Source organism: Cupressus sempervirens, chromosome 10, assembly GCF_028749045.1.
Source record: "Cupressus sempervirens isolate cs-2001-9-10 chromosome 10, ASM2874904v1, whole genome shotgun sequence".
NCBI lineage: Eukaryota > Viridiplantae > Streptophyta > Pinopsida > Cupressales > Cupressaceae > Cupressus > Cupressus sempervirens.
In genome coordinates this window covers 915,028,625-915,038,990 of record NC_143127.1, presented here as the reverse complement: position 1 = coordinate 915,038,990, position 10,366 = coordinate 915,028,625, and the positions used below count along the sequence as shown (strand labels likewise).

Sequence of the window (10,366 nt, the reverse complement as noted above, 5' to 3'; positions counted from 1 at the left end):
ATATTTTTTGAATAATAATTTATTATTTAACAATATATATATTAATATAACATCATGTATATTCATAATAATTCATACAATATAAAATATAAATATCATAATACACTTGATATGTAATATTAATAATGTGTTATATCAAGCATTATGCTTATAATTATAAAAATGTGATAATTTCATGAAAGATTATTTTATTCAATGATATAATACAATTTATAGTTAAAATAGAATGTTACCATAATTAATAATAATATTTCAACAAAATATATAAACATTGCAATCATATTAATATTGTTATATACATTATTTTTATATTATTATATATTATACAAATAGAATGTATGTGTTCATGATAAGGACTTTCTTATAGGATGAAATGATGCCTCGTTGGATAATGAGGTATTTTTAAATTGTGCAAACAAAAGCAATCTAAAATTAAAACTCTTGCGGCTGAAATTTTGTTCGATCGTATTGATTTAAATTTTTATAAAACTGACCTAATGATTTAAAATATGAGTATGCAAAATATAAACTTAAAGAGTTTCTTAAATTGACATATATTGGTAATTATATAACTGTAAATATTACTAATTCATATTTACATTATATTGTTTAAATATTAAATGTTAAAAAAAGAATAAAAATATTGAGAAAGAAAATGGCAATCGATATTTATTTTAAAAGGTATTAATGAGACCAAACCATCATAAAATAAACATAACACGCAATACGTAGGGGTAAGGGTGAGCGTCAAATTCCAGACCGGGATCCTAGTGAACAGGACGTGGAAAAAGATAAATATGCCGCTTATGAATTAGCTTTTAAAATAATTTGACTCTGACAATTTACTTGGCTTATTGACTAAGAAGTCTTTCTTTGACTTCGAATGTATTAAGCCGTGGAAACTACTTAACTCACGTGCAATTTGAAAGTCTACAAAATGAGATCCAGTTTTTATAGTATTAACAATGCAAGAAGTATACCACTTGAGAGCATCTCTGCAATGTCAAAGGGAAAATCTAGAGCCATGAGTGGAAGAGTCTGGTTATTGGAGAATACAGCAAGGCTGATTATTTTATATCCCATATAACTAATAATATACCCTGTTAGAGCAGATTCAGAGACCAGGCTTATAGCTTTTGGATGCGCCACAGCTCCCTACAACAACGTTAGTGTCTTTCAGAAAAATCTGAACTAGGCTCTCGCAGACGTGGTAAAAGATGGTATTCGAAAAGGGTTTTCAACAATAAGTGAGGTGGACGGAACAGATCTTGCAGATTCTGTATATGTTCTCGCGCAGTGCAGAATAGATAAGTCTTCTTTTCACTACGTTACCTGCATAAAGTAGCTCAAAATCAAGTTCTCAGCTGTTTCAATCAAAGTTTTGGCGGAGTAATTTCTCCACCTACCCGCCGTCAACAACTGTAGAGAAATACTATACATTTTCCATGTGTAGTCGTCCAAGCACCGGCCAACATACCAGTCTCACTGTCCAGCATTAATTGTATTGCCAACTCTTTGCCACAACAATTAATATGCATTTTCTTATAAATAGAATAAGTTGGGCACGTGATCTTTAGACCCTATTTTGGGTTTCTCATATCTTTTATGGTTTCTTGTTTGTTTTCTTTGTTGTGTTGTGCTGTAATTTTCATCATGGTATTAGAGCTAATGGGAGATGATCTTGAAGATCCTAGAGAGGTTGATGAGTTTGAGAATTGCCGAAGGATGTTGTGGCATCATAGCCCAACATGCAATGGCATTTGAAGTTATCTTCTGCAAGAAAAAAGAGAAGAGCTTAGAGCTTATGGTAAATGATCCAAAAGTCTTGAGAGAGCAATGAGTGAAATATTGTGATTGAAAGATGTGGAGTGAAAGATTGTGATACGGTTGCTAATGTCTTGTGAAGAAGGCTGCTGTTGTGAGAAGGCTGCCCATTATGGAGCTGGATTGAAGTTTTGTGAATGTTAATTTGTTAAGTGAGCTGAAAGAGCTACAAATTGTTGAGTGATTAGCAATTATTTATGGCGCAGTACATCATATTGTGTATTTGATTAATATTGTGTTCTTCATTCACCATGAGCTATCAAGGAATCTAAGCAATGTGGTCTTTGAAATGTCCACTTTGAGTTGAGTAAAAAGAATAAAATGAGAGATTGAAGGCCTGCTATAAAAATAAGAGAAGCCATGAAAAGAAGGAAGTCAAAGTTGAAGTGTGTTTGAGTTAGCATTGTGTGACACTGTTATTCATAAATTAGAAGCATGTGGAGCATCTCTCTATAAGCGGGAGTGCCAGAGAATGCATACAAGTAGCATAGAAGATATTGATCATGAAAATGTTTATTATATCTTTGTATTTGAGGTATGTGTGTTTGATGTTATAGAATAGTTAGTGCAAGTAGGTTGAATTGGTGGTGAGTTGGTTGTCATGATTCAAAGGAATTCTAAGGTTTATGATGATGCAAAGGTCTGCATGTGTGCTGATTGGATAAAACTACTAGGATCATATGTGAGAATTTGTTTGTCTAATTGTGAAGGATATAATGTTCTTGATAGTGGTCATGTAATAGAAGTTGGTTGCATTGATATCCCTCAACCAAGTGATGAAAATTGAATTAGTGATGATTGTTAATAGGCTATGTGAATGTATGGGGTGCATTATTGGTTGTACCCGAGACCCTAGAGTTTGACTAAATATATTGGTGAACCATGTATATGAAAAAGATTCCTATAGAACTGGCGAGTGCAACAGTTAGGCATCCATGTATCTCGGTAGATGGATTTCTTTTTATATGGACTCAATAATCAGTTTGATGTAGGTGAAGAAGGAGAAAAGCCAAAGTGATGATAGTTTTCCTGTCATGTGAGTTTTTGGTAATCTAAAACCATTTGCAATGTTTCCACATCATGTGAGTTTTTGGTAATCTAAAACCATTTGTAATGTTTGGTGGTCTATTGTAACCACTATTTTGTGAGCTTCATGGTTAGCCAAAACCATTCAAATGTAAAGTTTTTGGTGAGCTAGAAACCATTTGTATTATATTGGTTAGGGGTAAGCCGTAAAACCTGAACTGATTATGATAAGGGAAAACAATATAAACGCAGTAGCATTAGTGGAAGAAATTAAGGGGGAGTGTGAGTGGAGTAATTTCTCTACCTACATGCCGTCAACAGCTGCAAAGAAATAGACCACACGTTTTCCATGTGCAGCCGTCCAAGCACCGGCCAACACACCAGCCTCACTGTCCAACATTAATTGTATTGCCAACTCTTTGCTACAACAATTAATATGCATTTTCTTATAAATAGAATAAGTTGGGCCTATAATCAGTAGAACCCATTTTAAGTTTCTCATATATTTCTTTGTTGCATTGTGCTGTAATTTTCATCACCTACGACGGTTGTTATCTATGTTTCGAGTACCTTAACTTTTATAATCAGTACACTGATAAAGGAAATAAATAGGTATGCGGTGGCACCACCAAGCCCTCCTCCAATTCAGTTGCGGAAACTGGTCGAAGTTTCCTTAAAGTAAGCAACTTTCAAGTTTAGAAATTAAATTTCATAAAACTACCTGAATCGCTCTTGTTTAGAGTTTCTGTCAGACATTTAGCCTAATTACGATTATTTTCTTCTCTTTGTTTGATTTTTCAGGCAAGGAGAAGAAAGCGAGTTCAAGAGTGGGGATAATAATTGGTGCTGTGGGAGGGGTATTCGTATTTAGCCTCACAACTTGTCTCCTTTCCTTTGGGAAGGAGATAAATGTGGTCAAGCCAGAAGAAAGGTAAATCCATATAAGCTACACCTAATATGTTATAGTAATTTAGACTTTGAAGCAACTCTTGCGACTCATTTCGATCCTGGCTATTACTAATATAACAAAGATATGGAACAACAGATATTGAAGGAGCCACGGAACTCCGTGGGCCAGAAGATTTCGACTTCAAGATACTTAAAAAGGTGACCAACAATTTTGGTCAAGCAAACAAACTTGGACAAGGAGGGTTTGGCGAAGTATTTAAGGTATATTGTAATTTATTTTCTGTTCACTTTGGCCTTCTCTTTTGATGCATTCAAACTCATCTGCTGTTGCATGACATTTGCCGGGCACGTTGACAAGCGGCAAAGTTGTCGCAGTAAAGAAGCTGACATTAGGTCATTCTCCCCGTGCAATTTCAGAATTTGAAAGCGAAGTGAAACTCATTTCGAATGTCCATCACAGAAATCTTGTCCGTTTACTTGGATGTTGCAGACAAGGTCAAGAAAGAATCCTGATTTATGAGTACATGCCCAACAGCAGCCTTGACAGATTATTATTCGGTTTGTTATTCCCTATCGTTCCTCTTTTTGATTCCTTCATCCTTTACAAATATGATCAATATGGGTTGTGAAATTGTTGTGAATTGCCCTTTATGTAGAAAAAAAAAAGACTTTTGAGTTGAAAGGAAAGGTTCGAGATTATCGTGGGCACTGCTCGTGGTCTGGCCTATCTCCATTAGGAATTCCATGTCTGTATCATCCATCATGACATTAAATCAAGTAATCTATTTCTTGACGACGACATTCAGGCAAAACTAGCAGATTCTGGGCTGGCAAGATTTCTTCCAAATGATAAAACTCACGTCAGCACAAAATTTGCAGGAACACCGTGAGAAAACTACTGACTTATCTAGTTGTCTTGTCTAATCCTGAAGTTTTCAACAGAGCTGCTAACACCATTATTTTTTTGTATTTTGCAGAGGATACACAGCTCCTGAATACGCTCACCGTGGGCAATTAACGGAGAAAGCAGACACCTACAGCTTTGGTGTAGTGGTTCCCGAAATTCTCAATGGTCGAAAAAGCATAGACTTGAAGCAACCACCGGATATGCAATATCTTCTTCAATGGATATTTTAATTTTAACAATAGTCTTTGAATCCTATAATCCCATCATTCTCCTCCCTAAAAATCATAATCATTTTTCTTAAAACAATAATGAGAAGCTTGGAGCCTATATGAGGATAACAAGGTTTTAGAGTTGGTGGAAGGTAAGAAGGAGATGGAAGGGTATAGCGAAAAAGAGGTTTTGAGGGTGATAAATCTTGTGCTTGTATGCAAACGAGCTTCTCCCAGACAAAGACCATCAATGTCTTAGGTTGTGACAATACTATTAAGTAAGGATGAGATTCATTTTCAAAAACCTTTGGGTTAAAAATAATGTTTATTATAGTAGCTGGGCATTTAATGCACAGTCCAGAACTTTCTACTTGCTTCTTGGAGCCTCTCTCTTTGTGCAAAATTTGAATTTAAAATTATGTAGAAATCTCTAGAGTGCTTCCTTTCTTGAAGCTTCTCAAGAACCCTCTAGAAATATGTATGAGCTCTATAAATAGAGCATTCCTCTCAGCTGTAATAACATGAAGAAACTTTATAGCTCTTTGATATGTTTGAGTTTTGCTGCTTTGTTTTTAAGCTCTGTTTTTTTTATTCTTTGTGCTGTTGTTTTTAATTCATCATGGTATCAGAGCATTTTTAGTTCTTTGGGCTGTGAATATATGATGCTTTTTGGAATGAATATATGTGTTTTTCTTGTGTGAATCTTTACATTTGCTGGCTGTAACTAAGGAGTGAACAGCAGTTTGGTTTGGGACAAAAAACTACATCAAAGGAAGGATATTGCAGCAAAAGAAAAGTTTTTTTTCTTCAACAAATTGGTGAGATTTTTTCAGTTTCAAGCTTGGGTGTTCAAGTTCTTAAATATCTTTCATTCTCATCCAAAAAAAAAAAAAAAGGGAGAGAATTTAACAATGGAATCACTTGGTGTGACTTTGCCTACAGTTAAATTAAATGGAAAAAATTATTATGATTGGGTATCTCATATTGAAATCACTATAACCCTTCAAAATTGTTATGATATTGTGACTGGTAGTGAACAAAGGCCTACGAATCCAGGAAATGATCAAGATAATTGGGATAAAAGGGACAAGAGGGCAGCAGCACTAATCAAGCTTACACTTTCAGAAGAAGTTTTTCTAAAAGTTCGTAATGAGAGAAGTGGAGTCAAAGTTTGGGAGATTTTGAAAAATTTATATCAAAATTCAGGTGATGTATGGATCTTATCTCTCACAACTGAATTATACAATTTGAAATTATCAAGCTCACAAGAGATAGTCCCACATTTAAGTAAGTTAAAGGAAAAGAAAAATGAGCTTGCTTCTCTTGGAAAAGATATAGATGATAAAGATTTTGTGCAAATTATATTACAAAGTCTTCCAGGATCTTATCAATCATTTATAAGGGGTTTAGATACTGCAGATAAATTAAAAAGTATTAAATCAGAAGAATTGTGTGCTAAGTTGGTTCAAGAAGAGAAAAGACAAGTTAAAGAAAAAGAATCATTTGATGGTGAATCTCAAGCATTTGTAATGAAAGGAAAACAATATTATAAGAAGTCACAAGAAAATGAATCTAAAGAAAGAAATTGGAAGAATGAAAATAAGAGTATTTCATATATAAATCATAATAGAAGTAAATGGAAATGTCATTATTGTGGTAAAATGGGTCATAAGGCAAATGAATGTTTCAAGAAGAAAAGAGATGTAGAAAAGAAAGTAAATAATTATCCAAAATTAGGAGATTCTAAAAGAAATGCATTTTGTGTTGCACTTAAAGAAAATAATACTTTCAAAGAAGATTGGGTTATTGATTCTGGTACTACACAACACATGTCTCATAATGAGAATCAATTTGAATCAATAAGTGAAAATAATATAGAGAAAATATATTTGGGGGATAATAGTGCTTTAGAAGTTAAAGGGACTGGTAATGTCAAAATTGATAATAGTTTGTTCAAAAATGTGAAATTAGTCCCTGAATTAAAAACAAATCTGCTTTCAGTATCTCAAATTGCAAGTCAAGGACATAAAATAGAATTCTACAATGATAAGTGCTTAATCAAGGATGTCAATGATAATTATAGAGTCATTGCAATTGGTAAAATGGAGAATGGATTATATAAATTTCAAGAATTTACTTCTAAATGTGGAGATAAACATATGTGTGCTATTGCTCAATATGATGATATGAGCAGGTTATGGCATGAGCGTTTGGGGCACATCAATTTTCAAAGTCTCAAGCTTATGGAGAAATTACAAATGGTGCATGGGCTGCCAAAGATATCATTAAGCCCTAAGGTGTGTGAAGGATGTGCAATGGGAAAACAACATGTGGAAAGTTTCCCTCCAGGTAAATCATGGAGAGCAAAAACTCCTCTACATTTAGTCCATAGTGATGTAATGGGTCCTTTCAAAACATCATCAATTGGAGGATCAAGGTATGCCCTCACTTTTATAGATGATTATAGTAGAAGAATTTGGGTTTATTTTCTACAAAAGAAAGATGAAGTGTTTCAAAAGTTTAAAGAGTTTAAAGCTTTGACTGAAAAACAAAGTGGAAAGTACTTAAAGATACTAAGAACTGATAGAGGGACTGAATACATGAATAAAGCTCTTTTAGATTTTTGTAAAGAACATGGCATTAAAAAGGAATCAACTGTCTCTTATTCACCCCAACAAAATGGTGTTGCTGAAAGGAAAAATAGAACTATAATAGAAATGGCTAGGTGCATGCTTCATTCTAGAAATCTAGAAGCTAAATTTTGGGCTGAAGCAGTTCATATTGCCGTATATATCTTGAATAGAACACCTACTAAGGTAGTTTTGAACATAACACCAGAAGAGGCATGGAGTGGAAGAAAGCCTACACTATCTCATTTTAGAATTTTTGGTTGTAAAGCATATGCTCACATTCCTGATGAAAGGAGGAGCAAACTTGAAAGGAAAAGCGAGAAGTGCACAATGGTTGGATATAGTGAGGAATCGAAAGGATATAGGTTATACAATCCTAGAACTAATGAAATCTATATTAAAAGAAATGTATGGTTTGATGAAGATGTTAAGAATGATAATTCTCCAACATTATCTTTCTTTCCAATTTTGATTGATGAAGAAAATTCTACTTCTACCAATAGTCAAAGTCAAGGTGTGCAAACCACTACATGGGATGAGACTCAAGAAAGTGATAATGAAAATCCAAAGAAATTTAGAAGCATCAAAGAAATTTATCAAGAAGGTCCTAGATATATATTTGCTAACTATGCTCTTATGACTAAGGTGATGCAGGTTGACACTCCAAACACATATGAAGAAGCAAAAGGAAAAGAAGAATGGGAAGCAGCTATGCAAGAAGAATACAATTCTTTGATGAAGAATGGAACATGGGAACTAACAACACTTCCAGAAGGCAAAAATGTGGTTGGTTGCAAGTGGACCTATAGAACCAAATTCACATCAGATGGAGCTATTGAAAAATACAAAGCAAGGTTAGTGGCTAAAGGTTTCTCACAAGAAGAAGGTATAGACTATACTGAAACCTTTGCTCCAGTAGCTAAGATGACTTCCATTTGTACAATAGTTGCTTTAGCTGCAAATTTTGGTTGGAAAATTTTTCAAATGGATGTAAAAAGTGCATTTTTGCATGGTGACTTAAAAGAAGAAATTTATATGCAACAACCACCAGGATTTATTAAGTATGGAGAAGAGAATTTGGTGTGTAGATTAAGAAAATCACTCTATGGTCTCAAACAAGCACCAAGGGAATGGTACTCAAAAATTAATAAGTACTTCCTGGAAGTTGGATTTAAAAGAAGTAATGCTGATCCAGATGTGTATGTAAAATATTGTGATAATAAGGTTGTTATCATTGTATTGTATGTGGATGACTTGATTATTACAGGAAATCACGCACATGATATTGAGATAACTAAAAATCAACTCAAACAAGCTTTCGAAATAACTGATTTAGGACTAATGCACTATTTTTTGGGTATGCAAGTATGGCAAGAAGAAGGAAGAGTCATGCTCTCTCAAACTAAATATGCTCTTGATGTACTTAAAAAATTCAATATGAGTGATTGTAAACCATGTAATACACCATGTGAAATAGGAGTAAAGTTAGGTGCTAACTCTACTCAAAAGAAAGTGGATGGAAAATTATATAGGCAGCTTGTTGGAAATCTTTTGTATCTTACTATAACTAGACCAGATATTGCATATGCAGTTGGTATTGTATCGAGATACATGGCAGATCCACACATTGAACACTGGAAAGCGGCTAAAAGAATATTAAGATATATTAAGGGTACTTACCAGCTTGGCATTGAATACAAATATGGAGGAGAACCTACTTTAGTTGGATATACAGATTCTGATTATGCAGGTGACATTGATGATAGAAAGTCAACTTCAGGATATATCTTCCATCTTGGATCGGGACTGATTTCGTGGAGTAGCAAGAAGCAATCAACAGTGTCACTCTCATCTACAGAAGCTGAATATATTGGTTTATCAAAGGCGTCTCAAGAAGCATTATGGCTTAGGAGGTTACTTGAAGAATTGCATCATCCACAAGACTCTCCAACAACAATATTTTGTGATAATCAAAGTACTATCAAGCTAGCAAAAAATCCGGTATATCATGCAAGGTCCAAGCATATAGAAGTGCATCATCATTTTGTTCGAGATCTAATTGAAAGACAAGAGGTGGAGCTTCAATTTTGTGGAACAGAAGATCAACTTGCTGATATATTTACAAAAGCATTGTCTATCGTAAAATCTACGAAATTTAGAGATCTATTGCAGCTCAAAGATGTTCCTACTCTCTCCAAATAAACATTATGGGGGGGTGTTAAAAATAATGTTTATTATAGTAGCTGGGCATTTAATGAACAGTCCAAAACTTTCTACTTGCTTCTTGGAGCCTCTCTCTTTGTGCAAAATTTGAATTTAAAATTATGTAGAAATCTCTAGAGTGCTTCCTTTCGTGAAGCTTCTCAAGAACCCTCTAGAAATATGTATGAGCTCTATAAATAGAGCATTCCTCTCAGCTGTAATAACATGAAGAAACTTTATAGCTCTTTGATATGTTTGAGTTTTGCTGCTCTGTTTTTAAGCTCTATTTTTTTTATTCTTTGTGCTGCTGTTTTTAATTCATCACTTTGCAACCATCATTCGTAGATGTGGGGCACAATGAACGTGGAGGAAGTTCCAATTCTGGCACACCTGCCTCTCAATCAAATGCAACGATTTTAGTAACCCTTTATTCTCGTTAAAAGTGACTATTTCTCTTGTTGATGGACACATGGAATTTAGCAAGGAAGGATGTATTATTAATTTCAATTGATTATACACTCCCTCCTTCCTATTTTCAAATAGGACTTTATGATATTGCAATAATATTATTCTCGTTCTCTATATAATCATGAGATTTTTACAAAGAGTTGTGTAATAAATTGAAAGATCTCATACAAGCTAAAATTGATTGCGCAATA

At 34.0% G+C, this 10,366-nt stretch overlaps 1 pseudogene; it reads left to right on the top strand.

Moving 5' to 3' along the window:
• Positions 1-1,024: 1,024 nt before the first annotated feature.
• LOC149536974 (cold-responsive protein kinase 1-like) lies at positions 1,025-10,147 on the top strand (annotated as a pseudogene).
• Positions 10,148-10,366: the final 219 nt, after the last annotated feature.